Source organism: Poecile atricapillus, chromosome 1 (assembly GCF_030490865.1).
Source record: "Poecile atricapillus isolate bPoeAtr1 chromosome 1, bPoeAtr1.hap1, whole genome shotgun sequence".
Taxonomy (NCBI): Eukaryota; Metazoa; Chordata; class Aves; order Passeriformes; family Paridae; genus Poecile; species Poecile atricapillus.
Genome location: NC_081249.1, coordinates 28,660,116 through 28,676,254, shown reverse-complemented (window position 1 = coordinate 28,676,254; position 16,139 = coordinate 28,660,116). Strand labels below are relative to the sequence as shown.

General features: G+C 41.4%; 1 long non-coding RNA gene across 4 annotated transcripts in view; it reads right to left on the bottom strand.

Annotated features, from left to right (window-relative positions):
* The window catches only part of LOC131573458 (uncharacterized), a 53,090-nt gene that overhangs the window by 28,945 nt on the left and 8,006 nt on the right, over positions 1-16,139 (bottom strand). For all 4 annotated transcript variants that reach the window (XR_009276201.1, XR_009276202.1, XR_009276199.1 and 1 more), the window contains exon 2: positions 7,997-8,078. This is a non-coding gene — a long non-coding RNA (uncharacterized LOC131573458). The remainder of the gene's footprint in view (positions 1-7,996; positions 8,079-16,139) is intronic.

Sequence of the window (16,139 nt, the reverse complement as noted above, 5' to 3'; positions counted from 1 at the left end):
TGTCAGGCAGGAGCCTGATCCTGTATGCATAACACACATCTAGGGACATCTGGGAATGTGCCCTTCTCCTCTGTCCTTGCACACCTAGAGCCCTGGATTGAGGACCCATGGGACAAAGCAGTTGTTCCCATTAAAACCAAGCCTTTTAATAGAGGTGAAGGAAAATCAGCTCTCCAGTGAGAGAACAGTGAGGGAGGAGGGTATGCCAAGCATCTGAGAGTGAAATCTGGCTCATAGTGGGCAGGCAGGCATAGTGCAGAGGCACAGCTGCCAGCCTGACATGATGGATCAGAAAAGCTACTAAGGAGCTGTGAGAGTCCAGGCAATTGAAACAAAGCAAAACATGACAAGGCAATAGGTCAGACCTTCTTTGCAATCTATCAATTAAACAAGCATCCACTTCCAAAGGAGTATGATGTCCTAAGCAGTAGACATCCCAGCACGTGATTGCTACTGTGATAGAGGGACAGGCTTACCAAAAGGAATTAATAATAATAATTACTAGTAGCGCTAATAATTTAGTTGAAGTTGTTCTTTAGTGAACTCCTCTGAGGAAATAACATGGTTGGGAATTTTGGCTTAATTCTATAGTCCCATACCAGCTTTACACAGCCTGTTGGAAAACAAAGGTGCATTCAAATCTGTCCATTACATGGGAGGCTTGTGCCAAAATCTTGCCCTCCTTTGGTTAGGCAGCAGGGTAAGTGCCACAGAGTTGGCTTCACCTGCTTTCTCCAAAACCATGAAGCTTTCAGAAACATTAATTTCTGCTGGCATCACTCAACAGCTCATTGTTAGGATTTGTTCTCATTGGCATGCTTGAAGTGAGACTGATGTACAGGGTGATCCAGAGCGACAGCCTTCAGCCCCAAAAGTGGATACCTGCTTCTTTAGAGTCCAGGGACTCACACTTGACTCAGAAGGATATATGCAAAAATTATCTTTTCTCTCTCATTTGCGCGCGTTAAGGCTGTGTTCAGCCAAATTAGCAATCGGGCAAACTGTGCATGCAGAAATCTTCACTTGTACAAACCGTGCATTTTTTTTTTTTTTAACATTCTAAGATTAAATATCTTGACAAAAGATGAAAACCCTTTAACAAATCTGCCCCTAGAGAAAAGTAACATTTTTTTATTCCATTTACTGTCAAATGACATATAGTTGAACACAGTCCTATAGGTTGATTTGTTGTTTTAAATAATGTCACTAACATCCAGATATCAATGTGATGGTGCAGAAAAAAAGAGTTCACATTGAGCTAGATTCAATTACAGACCTAGAAATTGAAATTAAGTCTGATGCTACATGCTTAATTCATGTTTGTGTGACTGAGAAAGGGAGTATCTGGTTTACCTTGAATTTCCTGCCTTAGTGTGGTGAAAACATGACCCATCGCATTAATTAAAAAATAGTTTTCAAATGTAACTTAAGTGCTATTGCTCTGGCAGGAGGAGACAAACACCTTTTTGTCCTTGAAATGTTATGTGATATAAAGGAAGCTGTTCAATAGCTTTTTCCGCGATTCCAAGGTAGGTCTTAACAATTCTTACTGAAGAACAGGAAAAAAAAGGTATGATGACATCTCACAATGAGAAGCTAAAAATTGTGCTTTACTTAAAAAAAAAAAAAAAAAAATTAAGCATTTATCCCTCAAAACCCATAACCCTCTTCTGACCACACTGTTTAAATAGGTGTCTATAGGTAGTTATGACACATTTTATGCAGGCTTATATCTATCTAATTTGAGCATTATACCCAGGTTGGTATTTTCGCATTTAATACCTCAAAATACCATATCATAGCAATGGACTTTGAACCAGCACGCATTTGACTACTGATTTCACATATGCGGCTGGGACTAACTTTTCTCCTAATATGGTGATGGCACAGGCACTATTTAAATGATTCCTGAGCCTTGTAAATATACACCAGATGTATCTTTTGTAAATGTTACATTTTTCAACATCTCAGCATTTGTGAATAGTTGAAAGCAATGCCAGCCATGCTTTAATGGGGCACAGAAGCGTACTGCATTCAAAGAAATGGCACACCATTGCAATAGTCAAAATTACAAGTGCTGTCAAAAAGCTACATTTTTGCTTTATTGATTAGCACCAGGTAACACAGTGCTTCACATCGTACCTTCACACATGCCTCTTTTGGCTGACGATGTGACGATGTTACCCCGCATATGGGTAACACAGAGAGGGATGAGGAACTTTCAGGGCTGCACTGGAGAAGGAGAAGGGCAGAGAGGCCTGGAGAGCCACATGTGTCACCTCAGCCACTATGATGGCCAGAGGTGGAGGCAGAAGGGCTGTGGGAGCTGGCACTCCCACAGCCATGGACACAGCCCACTGCCAGAAGAACGTGTCCATTGTCCCAGAGCTGGTGACGGAACAAAGCTCACCTTTCCCACAGGTACTGATGCAGTTTGAAGCTACAATACATTTTCCTGCAGCTCAGGCTGCTGCTGCTTGATACCTCTCCCTGCTGCAGAGCTAACTCAGCACCAGGGAGAGGTATCTCCCATTACGGATGTCTCCATGACCACAGGGTGAATTCAGCTGTAAAAAGAAGCTATGTCCTGGGCTTTTCCAGACCTCTCTTTTTTCCTAAGGTTTTCCTGGCTTTCCTGTGTCATTGTAGAAACCTCACAGAAGAGCCAGGAGCACCTGTGTAACAGGTTATGAGAAATGTACTCTCTGCATCTTCTACCTCCTGGCATTTGCCCTACCCATCACCACCACAACCAAACTGCCCCCATGGTCTCCCCGTTAGCACCAGGCAGTAAAGGGAACTGTCAGAAATCAGCCATCACCTTTGCCTAAAAATCCACTTTTTTGTAGAATTTGTCACCAAACTCTCCCACAAATAAGAGGAAAGACCTTTATAATACTGCACACTTACTGTTATTTCCAAGGCAGAGTGCTTTTGCTCAGTGAATTTTGTGCTGGAATTGCACCATGCCACTCTGTTCAGCAAATCAGCTAAAATCAGAGCTAGGTGACACAGGACAATAAACTTAGAGGGAATGGACTAGACATAATGCCCCACTACAAGTATTATTTCCAAGTTCGCAGGCTTGCAAATTAAAATGTCCCTGGATCACTGCCATAAAAAAGAACATTAAAAATCAGGGGAAGAGGTCTGGGCATCTGTTAGAAGAATCTAATATATACCAAATGTGTATGCTGAGCTTCTTAGATATATGCATTGCTGAAATATAGCCTACGATTAATGTAAAAGCAGAAATATTTTAATTGTATTTTTCCATTTGATATTCAAATGAAAAAATATATCTTATTAAACACAACACTTGGCTTTGCTATTTTAATAAAAAATAAGTTGTTGAGGAAAAGAAAAGCAAAACTACTGATTCCTTTCCTTATGATGATCAAATGAGCCTTTCATGTTTGTATCTTATACTTCACTTTTTAGTATTTTGAGGCAAATAGCAGATATCAAAACTTAGTAAATAATCAAAGACTTATTCAGTTTTCCAAACTGTCATGCTGCTTATCTTGTAATAACTGATCTCTTAGGTAGCATAAGCTATTTAATTGCTACTGAAGATTATTTGAATGAAAAAAGAGACGACATTCTCCCTTACCCCTCAAAAAGACAAAACTAAATTCTTCAAAAAGACACATGCCGACAGATAGATTCTGATCTCTTCTACACATGCACAAGTGCAGTAGCTAATTTTACAAGATTTGATAGGAGCTGTGTATCTGAGATTACACCCTGTCCTCCAGACTGCACATTCCACATGGAAAATGACTTAATTTGGAAATAAATTTTGTTTCTGATAAATCCAAACTCTCAAGTCTTTGGGCATCCGAAGAACCAAACCTATTAAATTACTGTAAAAAAACAGCTACTGTATTTTAAAGGGACTTTCTACAGTGTTGGCAAAGTGCGTATTCATGTATCCCCCCTGACATGATAGACTGTAATGGCTCCAGTCTGTCATGTCAACCATCTGCATATTAAACAGTCCCTAAGTACACATTGACACAGCAGACCCTAATAGCTCTGAAGCCGTAACAATCTATTGAGTCAATAATATGCATGTTAAAGAGCATCTCCTGTACTTCCATCAATATCTTTTATCTTTTCCTTAATTTGTATTTTCTTTTTGTATGTATATTCAGAGTTAAAATCTTAGGAACCTTTATCCTTTAATGTGCTGCCACAGATGTGAAACATGTGGCATAGAGAGGCACATGCAGTAGCAAGATCCTTCCCTAGTATTGGGGCCAGACTTTAAAATAAGAGCTGTAATATTTTTACACCGGCAGCACACATTCTTCCAGATAACGTGGAAATAGCCCCTCTTTTCTGCTGGGCTGGACTCAGTGACAGTAAAAAGCCTGGGAAATGCTTTTTCAGGAGTAAAAAGCTCCTGATGGTTTCACGGGCTTTGGATGGAGCCCAGTGTGATGATACTCATTTCCTATTATGCATTTCCTTCTAATTAAATGAAATAGGTCACAGGGGGAAAATGAAACAAAAGACAAATGTATTTACTTACAGTAATATCAACCCCCCAAAAACAGCAATCAAAAACAAGAGAAAAGATAATACAAAATATACTGTCTCTTCACTAACTTGGAATTATGTGTTACCACAGTCTAAGCTCATTCCTGTGTGATCTTTTATACCATAGAATAGAGAGACTGTTATTTAAGCATACGAAAACGGAGATTTAACTTATTTTGTATAAATAACTGGAGAAAAAAATTCTAATTTTCTTTTGCTCAGCTTCACATCACCATATCATGCTGCTATCCTCTCGCTCCCTGATCACAGGACTTTCGCATCTTCCAATCTTCTTGCTCTCTGTAAGCATCACAATTTGGCTTACACATTTCAAAGTGAAACCAAAGTGCAATTTGTGTTTCCAAAATGTAGACCTGAGGACAGGGAGGTCACTTGACCCTATCAGCAGATCTTAGCTGTCCTAAATTCCTTTCTCCTTTCCATTAATTTGATACCGATGTATCTTTGATGCACATAGGGATTTATTCCAGCATATTCTTGATTAACATTCACTCCAGTGAGGGCAGAATCATGGTACTCTCCCTCTTGCTTTCCAGGAGTGTGCAGTTCATCCTACCCCTGCCTTGCACTATTCCATGTTCCCAAGGCACACCAGACCAGATCATCTACTTCTGTGCATCACGCAGTATAGCATTCCCTAACTCCATAACAAGCACTGAAGGCTTGTTTGTCTTCTAATAAGTCCTTGGTAACAGCAGGCTTTTCTTCCCAATGCAATGGCAGGGAAGTGGATCAGATGCCCACATGCATGCCCAGGGATTTGCCCAGCCATGAGGCAGGTCCTCAAAACCTTATACTAGTGCATAAACTTCATCTTATATGTGTTGTCCACTGTGTGTCTTATCAGGACAAGACTTTTTAAACTATGGATAACACATTACTCACAAAGCCACAGTAGTTATCATTTGACTTTTTTCACTGAATATTTAGCAAGCAGATTTAGTTTTGGGCAGGATATATTTTACTTCCTAAATGAAAAAAAAAAGCTATTGAAAAAAACCTAAGCAAATGAACAAAACATAAAGAATGTCATTAACACAAAACAAAAATAAAAAAAAATAAAAAAAAAATAAAAAAAACCAAAAACCTTGAAGTCCTGCTATGCTGCCTCTATTTCCTTTAGCTGAGGGAGGTAGCCCCAGTGTGGCTCTGGAAGCACTTGCTCTTGACAGAAATGGTTCATTGTCAACTCCTTTCTGTGATGCTGCAGTTCATCACCAAATTATAGATGAAGCGCAGTCCTCTCTCTACTAATTATGGGTTCAGCCACGTCCATTTGAGGAAAATAGGTCCTCTCTGGACCTCCTGCAGGAGCTCTTTTACTATTCACTCTGGTACTTGCTGTGTAGCAACAACAGCCCCAACCAGTCCAGCCATGGTGAAGGTAGGAACATCACACAGCAACCACACAGCAGGTGTGGATCATGTATAGCATCCCTTGCTCCTCTGGCACTTCTGTTTGTGCCTGATGAGCTCTGTAGGCTTGCCAGACCTTAACAGAATTACCAGACAATGGCAAAGAATGACGGGAGGAGGGCCACTGGCCACACAGCCAGAGTCCTCTAACAAAAATCCCCTGCACCAAGGTTTACTGGTGGTTCACACTCTGGATGGCCAGTGCTTGTGGGAGTTGTTACGTTGATTTAAGTGGATAGGCTACCCAGTTCAACTTCATGGACTTTGAGTAACCGATACCTGCCACCAAGGAAAAGAAGAGCCACCAGCCTTGGTCTGTAAATGAGATAGGTAAGGGAGATGAAGGGAGGGAAAGTGAAAGAAGCATAATGCTGTAGGTGAAGTGGTCCATGCTCCCCCAGCAACCTTCTTGTGTGTGCAGCAAATGTAAGGTGGGTTCGCTTCCTTCTGCCTTGTCCCCCTCCGGCACAGCTTGTTCCATGGCTAGCTGCAGCTGAGCCTACCACAGGCTGGCCTGGCCCTGAATGGAAAAATTCCTAATTACTTCAGTGAAGAGGCCTCTGTATCCTCAGGCAAATGTAGGAGAATAAAATTTGGGTAGGGCTATGACTTCACTGCCTGTGTGCATAGGATGTCTCCTTTCCTACTCAGAACAACTCTGGCCACTCTTCCCACTTTTTTGGTTCTCAGTGTTCATCACTGCACCTGGAGTTATCTCCCATTTACCAAGGAGTTGATTTAAGTGTCTGACTCAGTCACATATGTTTGGCTCCCTTATTCAGAGTAAGATTTGGCCTACTAGCTGTGAAAACAGCTTATATCACATGTGCTGCAAAGCCTAGCCAGAACAGGCTGAATAAAGGATGAAGTTTAATCATGGAAATGTTGACCTACAAATAGAGAACAAAATGTTAAACCACATGGTATAGGGTGCTGCACGCCCCAAATATCAAGGAGAGGAAAGAAGAATTGAACACATTTGGAAAGTAAAGCTTACTGTTTGGGGTTTGGTTGGTTTTTTTTTTTTACTTTTTCTTTCTACATATTTGAGAGTCAGACCCACACTGTTCCCGCTCGCGATGACACCCTGGCATCTGAAGAACAACATGACACCCACCACAAAATGCTGCTGTTGGCTGGCGCTGTCTAAAGCAGCAAGGTTTGGTGAGGGAGGTGAGACTGCCAAAGGCAGGCAAGTGGGAGTGTCACAGAGAGTGGGACCTGGCCACCAGCGTGACTCCAATCTACGGGACCTGTACAAACTGGGGAGAGGTAAATGTGATGAGGATTAAGACCCTTTTCATCCTGTGTCCTTGAAAACTAGTCCTGAGTTACTGCTTACAGCTGGTGGGTGAGGGGCTGTTGTCATTATTTACATGCCACCTTTCAGCTGGGACATCCTCACCTTTGTGTGTTTCACACAAAGAAGTGCAGTGTTTTTGGCAGAGAGTCCATTTCCATTTTTAATCACAGCCATCACACAAACAGTTCATCTCAAAGGATGGGAAAACTTTCTCACAGGCTTTATTTAAAATAATTTTAGGTGTTGCAAAGGACAAAGAATAAATTTTTTAATCAGTCATCTTGCTTTCAATAACTCGTCAGCTTTGTCTTTAGGTACATTACATTTTACACAAACGTAGTTAACAGCAGCCGGCCAGGCCTTACTGACTGACAACTGTTCTTTACAGGATTTCTATGTGCCAAGGAGCTGGACAGTAATATCCATTTGGTATTCATGGAAAGTACTAGCAGAACAATAATGACAATAATTGCTTCTGATTCTTGTGTTTACAACACTGCCAAAGTATCATTCGAGCCTTATTTATAGATAATAATGCTTATTAATCACACATATTTGAATTTTGGAATGTATTAGATTAATATTCTTTTGTAACTTGGTTCTGTACTAATGCTACAAAAAGCACTCTCTGAATGTAGCCCACTGGGAAGTGCTTGCCTCAATAAAGTAAAAGCATCCAAGCCATCTGCAGGTGAGGGACAAAGGGCATACCTCTTCCTCAGCAGGCAAACACCAAAGCCGAACACACCAGTTCCAAAAGCAGCTCCTTTGGATTAAAATCAGGGCCAGACGCCTGAAAAACAAATACCGTGAAAGGTGTGATAGTAGCATTGTTCTTGAGCTTGCTTTTTGATTCTCTATTAAAAGGTTTGCTTTCTCCTGCTTTATAAAGAAACTGAGTTTGGAAGGTGAGGAACAGATCCATCTATCATCTCACTCTCTAACAGCCCATTCTACCCCGTGGGTGAGTTTAGCCTGGACCTCAGGATCCCTTATCAGTTGAGAGGTTGGCAATGAGAAATAGAAGAAATATACTACAAAAAACATTCTTACTTTTGGTTATTAAATAATTTCAGCTTTTCTATATCAATGTCTTCTACAATTCAATAGCATGATAGAAAGTAAACAGATTTTTTAAAAAGACATTTACAACAAGTGAAAGTGCCACCCAAATCGAAATACCAACTGCCCTATATTCATATTCTCTTTTGTTTCCCTGTACCCATTACAATGGTAAAAAATACACCAAAGCAACTGCAGTACCAAACCCTCCAATTTTTAGTGTGTGACCATCTCCATAAATTTGTGTTTAAATAAATAAAGTCCCAAACAGTGTAGAATTTTTTTTTTATTATTATTATGTGTTTTTAGATAGTTCTTCAAGCAAATTTGCAGAGGCTCTGTCAGTTTAGAGATGACATTTCCATCTGTTTGGTTGGTTTTTTAATTTTTACCCATTGCTGATGCAATGTAACTAACACCAGAAAGTAGAGAAACTGGGAAGTGGAGGAGCCAGTGTTGTATTTTATTCTGTGTGTCCATTTTGTGTTTTTTATGGTGCTCCCTGCACAGTGAGGATAACCTGTTGCTAAGTGTCGCAGCCCCATTGTCTCCAGGGGTCTTTTACAGTGGCAGACAAAAAAAAAAAAAAATAATTAAAATGCAGAATCTTTAAATTGTGAAGAACACTTGTGACCTTGTGACTTTACTGCAACTCCTCCAAGCTGCCCCTAGCCAATATGTTTTAACAGACAAAATTCCAAAGTAATGTTGCCCCTTTAAAAATGTGTTTCACCTATTAATATTCCAGTGTGCTTTTCTTACTGTGTTTAGAAAATGCCAGTATTGAGGTTTCCCAGGAATTTCAAACCTATCAAGACAGCCAGTGCTGAGCACAGCCCAATCATTTCTAAACAAAGCCAGGATTTAAAATTTAAAAAACCCTAATAGAGAGATTACAGATGAAACCAAAGCGTAAATTTGGCATTGGGCTGCAGAGGGAAACCCCTTCCTTATGGGTTCTACACAACAAAGCAGTGCATCCCTCCCATCCCAGAGCCCACAGCTCCTGCTGGGGGCCGTGGGGCCAGCTTGTCCTGGGCATTGCTGGGAGGAGGGTCATGGCTTCAACCACCACTTGCAAACAAAGGAATTATTCCCCAAGTGTGGGCACAGGGGGTGCACAGAGCTTTGGATTGGGCTCCTTTCGCAGTTGCAGCTCAATACCATCCAGACAAAACTGATCCCAAAACTTGACAGTGCTGCACTGAGCGGACTTTGATCAATAACCAATCATGGGTTTTTGATTCTTCTGCTAGTCCTCTTCTAAAAAGAAAAGCCGTAGCCCCAGATGCACACAACCTGCTACAGCATTCACTGGCACAGAAGCGTGTACGGATACTCTCCTCTCCATTGGTGGCTCCTCAAAAAGTTTGCTATATTTTCCTTAGGCTTCAGAGTGTAGAAGTGCAAAAAGATGTCCCTCTAATAGGTGCTTGAAATCTGCATGTTGTTCTTTCCTAATAGTAATAAAAATAGCTGAAAGAGTTCAATACAAGAATCCTAATTTCAGAAAGGCAAATCAGCAGCATATAAAATCATAATTCATCCTCTGCAGATTACAGACTTATTTTCTTAACTGAGTAATGAACAATAATTTCTATTGTTTCTGTCTGTTTGTTTTTCAGGGCAGTAGTGGTTTAATAATTTTTTCTACCTCTTAGAAGAAAAAGGCAAAGCAAACAGTTATCACATGAGGAAAGGTACTTTTGCATTTTATATACGTATGGCTGGTGCTAAACCCACACAAAGATAAAAACAGATATTTCCAGCTATAGAGTTTTACTATTTATTATAGCCAGAGATACACAAGTCAGATTTCCACGTCAACACTTGACTTTCTAAAGAAAAATAGGCACTTATTTTTTTAATACTGAGTTTCCACAGTTCTCTCTGAAGTCAAATGGAGTAAATGCCCAATGTCCTCGAAAAACAGTCAACTTTCCTACAGTATCCCTTTTCTGTCCGTATAGAAATCCCCAGTATGAAAAAGATGTCCCTTTTGCACAAAATAAGTACATGACCCTCCAAACACTGCTCACATGCACCAGAAATTTCAGCCTGAGTCAGGGTATGCAAAATCAAGTCTGAAGCAAAACCCAAGCAAACAAGCAGCAAAATCACCCTCCTAACATCAAGTGCAGTTACTACAAGTTGCATTTTTAGATTTGTAGATATGGGATAGGAGAATCAAGATAGAAAAGTCTTGACTGGCTTTTCACTAGCGGTGAAAAGTGGTCATATCTAGTGGCCACAAATTATTAAAAAGGAGAATTCAGCTGGAAAAGTTCTAAATATAGACGAAGTTTCATAAGTATCTTTTTGTAGCATCATTTTATTTGCTATATTGCTAGGACAATATTACTCTGCTTGTAGTTAACATTTGGGTTATTGTCAAATAATAATTCTTCCTGTTATCAGATTGCATGATTATTGCATATTTATCCCTCCAGATGTGTATCATGAACATTTTTCTTCCTTAGTTTTATATCATATATAACTACTAAAGTCTGGAATTTGTAGTTTCCCATCACCTTCACAGAACTGCAAGACACAAGCAGGAATAAAAATAAAAATATACCTTTTCATCAGGTAGTCTGCTAACCAAAAGGAGAAAAAATAAGCTTTGTGTATTTCTAAATAGTCCTCTAGGAGTCTTATACTTGTACTACATGCTATATATCGTATGGTTTCTCCCCCTGTTATGACATCTGATTACTTTAAAAAAAAAACTCTCAAAAATATTGAGGCACAAACCTTTGTATGGAATACTTTTAGTACGCTTTTTATTCTGACAAGATTAATAATTATCCTATAAGCATGACACAGTGTTTTTAAATGTTTTTTTCTGCTATGAGTTAGGATTGTGCACATAAATGTGGAAAGAAAGGTTATTTCACAGCAGAGAAATGCATATTTAAACAAACTGTGATTAAATGGTAAAACTGCTTAAAAAGGAAAAGCATGGGTTTTTTCTCATCACAGTTATTCTGAATTTAGAATACCCATAGTGAGTTTCCAAAGAACATTGGGCATTTGCAATAAAAAAACAAGCTACTGAAATTAATGGGAGATAATTGAGAGAACCATAGCAAATGTCCCAGAGCTTTGGCCAAAACTGGACAGAAAAAGATCCACTTGTGTAGCAAGAACCAAATGTGTCCCCTCCCCACCATCACCACCCTGTCCTCTTCTGTGGCACTTGAAACTAGCTCTTAGTGGGAGCAACTGGTTATGTGGGAACCAGTCTACGGGCTAACCAGACTTTTGCTGTCCTTCAACAAGACACCTCACAAGTGCTAACAGTCCTCACGGCAGCCTTAAGTCTTCCCCAGAACACACAGCTGCCCTTTCTGCTAAGTTCATACACATTCAGCACTTCCCATTGATGCAAAGACATGGGCATGGAGTGATTTTGATTGTTCAAAATACCTAGTAATATGTTTCCTATGTATCAGCATGTAGTGTCCACAATTACTGCTGTCCTGATTCACTAGTCAAAGTGTGTAGGATGCAACCCTTAGATGACTGAGGCTTAAGGGCAAGATCAGTGTGGCCCCCAGACCTAACTCCATTTATATCAAATAAATGTAAAAATAATCTCTCCATAGATATTAATGTCTAATGGAAATATTTCAGGGATCAGAATGAGAGCTAGATCCTGCTCATTCCAATCAAACAAAACTCAGCATGGCTTCGATGAATTGGAAAAGTAAGATTTGGCCTATCTTGAGCAGCACAGGTTTGGCTTCCAGAGGCTGAGCTGTACCTGCTCGTTGGAGAAGGACAGTGAAATATTGGAGCCAACAGACTTTGAACTAAGAAGACAGCCAAGGGTAACACCTTGTCCGCACTAAAATGGATGGCAAGGCAAGCAGTGGCACCCAATTTGCCCCTGAGCTTTAGTGTTGGGCTTCAACCATGGTGCAGTCCTTCTACTAACTTTACTTGAAGGAGTAATTTTAAAATAATTTAATGCCAAGTGCCAGAGGGCTCACTTTTTCACAGCATTAAACTGAATCATATCAACTCCCATTCTAAATATAAAATATGATTGCATTACTTGACTTCATACTTTTTATAAAGGTCCCATTGTGGTGAGATTTCACAAGGTATAAAAGCCCATGCAGGTATTATGGGCCATATCAGCCCATTTCATCTAATTAATCATCTACTTAAAAATGTTTTTCTTGTATCGTAGTAGAAAAAAATAAAATAAGTGTTCTTTATCATTTCCAAAATTAAATTCATATTCCATAATGACCATATTTCATGTGCAAAATAACAAGATATGCTTACATACCTGACTTCCCTTCTTTAGTGAGTTGCTTCATTTGTAAAAGCGTTGCATATAAGATTAGAACGTAAAATGAATTACTTGGTTTTTCTTGATATGAAATCTTGTTTAAGTTCACAGCAATTTTAAATATGATACATTTAAAATATTAATATTTCCCATCTATTATTCACTGACTTTCAGGTTTCATCTCAAGTTAGTGGCACTTCATATTTCAAAGGAAGAACTGTTTCTTTTTTTCAGTACTAATGTTCTATTAATTCACTTTGTAATATCATTCTGGTTCAGACAAATAAAATTGCACTAAATTGCTTATGCCAAGAATCATGCTAAAGTTGTTGGCACTATATAAAATTCCATATTCCATTACTATTTTATAAGTTTTTTATATTGGTGGCATCTTTTTAGGCATAATTCATAGTCGCATTTAGTTAGTTCTAGAAGGGCAAATACACACAGAGGGATTTTTATGCTGAGATGGGGGTGTATGTAGGTATTTACAATAAAGTCAGTAACTAAACTGACTTCTGCAATGTACCAGATACAAACTCCCAATGAACTAGCTTAACAGCTTTTCCTTTATGAATATTGGGGGGGGGGGGGCAGTTTTCTCTTCCAGCATGTTTTTTTATCACACACATGTATAAACACATACATACGCACACACATATATTTGTGAAAAATACATTTGTGTGCGTACAGAAATACTTGAAAGGCCTCACATGCATATTATGCAACATATGCCATTCATGTAATCACTACATACAAAAAGAAAATTCATTTTATTTTATTATATATACAAATAAAATATGTGAAAGAAGTCCTTAAAGGACCCATAAAGGCCTCAGCATAGATGGATTCTTCATCACACTTAAAGAACCATGGATATAAACAAATCTTTTTATATGTCCATTTATATTTTATACTCTTTACCTAAAGTCCACAAAGCTACATAGCTATTTACAGAGATGTGGATGAAAGTTACACCTGGATAAACTGAAAACTCTTTAATGAGTCAAGCAGCATTCAATCCTATGAAATGCCTTGCTGGAGTGAAATAATTACTAAGTGCTGGAGCAAGAGTAGAAAACAGCAGTAAAATCACCTGTAAATAGATGTGAGGAACTATAAATACACTTCAGTATTTGTATAGCTGACTTTCTCTGACTGTCATCAAAATCAGATGCTCAGGAGGCAGAAATCCAACTCCAAGGAATGCAGATTAATACATATATATGAATATATAGTCTGTGACTAAGTTTGCAACATTGTTAATAATGTATGCTCCTTTTCTAATGCCTAGTATTTGCTCCCTCGGCAATTTTAAAAATAAGAAAATTTGATCCAACTCTTTTAAAAAATAAATTGCAAAATAACTGATGCAAATCCCTGTCACTTGTGAACACAATGAAATTATACAGAAAGGAGCAAATGTAGGAGAGGCTCCTCCTCAAAAATAGAAACGAATGCCCCGTTGCTATAAGGTCCTCAAATGGCAGGATTTTGAAACACGAATTAGACCTCGAATGCAAATTAACTTCAGAAGGCAGAGAGAGGAGGGGAAAAAAAAAATAAATCAGAGAGACATACCAAGTCAAACGCTCCTTTTCCTGCCTATCTCGTCCGCAATGGTAAAATAGGCTAAACAAAACAAGTGCACATCAAGATAGAGCCAATTAAGGAATAGAGAGCGGGGGGGAGAGGGTGGAGAGGAAGGCACCTCACTGAGCACATGGGGAGTGGGAGCGCAGCAGCCCACCATACCTACCTTATGAGTGTTCAAAGGAAGACAACTGGGGTAAATTGGAGCCAGCTTTGATTTTTGCCATCCGGTTGCACTCGGGATGCGGGGGAGTGGGGTGGGGCAGAAGGGTCGGTCTGGGCGGAGGTAGACGGGTGATAAAAAAGTGGGGGTAAATACTGAGCGAGGGTGCCGAACGCTATGCAAATAGTTTTTTGGGTTTTTTTATTATTTTGGGGAAGGCTGGAGGGGGGGACGATGAGAAAAGGCACCATCAGTGGCGAGGTGAGTGGGTCCCCACACCGTCCGCACACGCGCTGGGGAGGGCGAGGGGAGTCGTGCGGGAGCGCGGCGGGAGCACCGGCGCGGGGCAGCTCTGCCCACCGAGGGGCGCGGGGCCGAGGCCGGCGGGGCGCGGCGCCTGCACCTTCCCGGGAGCAGCGACTGCTCCAGATGGGGAGAGAGGGGGTGCGGACCCCCCTCCTTCCATCAGTCATCGCCTCCCTAACCCTCCGACCGCTCCCCCCGTCACGGCTGCCTCACCGCTCCCGGCGGCTCCCCGCTTAGAAATGGAGACCGGCAACTCTCACCAGAGCTCACCCGCATCCCACGGTCCTGAGGAAGGAGTTTGGGGCGGCGGGGGGAAGCGGGCGCGAGGCGTGGGGAGGGGGGGGTTGTTTGAGAGTGACGGTGAGGCGAGGAGGAGGAGGAAGGAGGAAGGCTGGGAAGAAGGGGGTGGGGGGAGACGGCTTCTGAAATGAAGCCAGCCCAAACGGGAGACGATGCTGGAACAGGGGCTGCGTCATTTCGGGGCTGGGAGAGGGTTCAGCTCCCCTCCGCCGCTTCCCTGTCTTCAGGCAGGGAACACCGATACCAGCAGGCCAGGGCAGGGTGCGGGGCGCTGTGGGGTCGGGACCACCTCCGCCCGCCCTTCTCCCCAAGCCCCCGGGGCCGGGACGGGGAAGGAAAACCCCACGCTAGGAAAAGAGATGAACCACCTTCAATCTGCCTAGCGATGTCAGAAAAGACAGGGGCAGGGAGAGAAATACGGAACTCGTCGGCCACAAGGCAGTAGGCAGCACCGGCCACGAACGGGGGCCCGAGGCAGAGCCAGCTCCCGCGGGGGTAACAGGGTCCCGGGACGGCGAGGGTAGGCGGAATGATCGGCATTTATAACGCCGGGGGAGGCTCACAGCCTTTCAAAGAGTTTCAGCTGGGTGAGTGGAAATGCCTTCTGCCACTTTCACATATGGAAGCACAGTGATCACTGAGGGGGGCTGGGGGGGGGCGGGGAGGGAAAGCAATTTTTTTTTTCTTCTGGACAGTGGATCTCTTTGAGCTTACTGTCATGTCCTATGGCAGCAATTATAAATAAACTTTCTTTCTGCAGAGAGGAAGTAGCACATTGTGCTAGCGAATGGCCAGCAGCTACCCTGATCTTTGCTGGCCCATGCCGGCGAGGTGGTGGCCTAGCCCTGTACTGAGAGACTGTGGGCACACTATGCTGCACGTCTGAGGCTTAATACCTAGCCTGGGAACACCTCTCCTTCTTTCAACTCTGCCCATACAGTCCAGGACAGTTTCCTTCTGGAGTTCGTCTCCTCAAAAGCTTTCTAAACTCAGCTTCAAATATTCATGTTCATATATTTTTCATTTTTTAAAAAATTATTTTCATACCACCCCATGTGGTACCATGTTTAAAAAGCAAAGCTGCTCAGTGGGCTGAGATCACAGGTGCCATCATGGAGGTCTGTGGT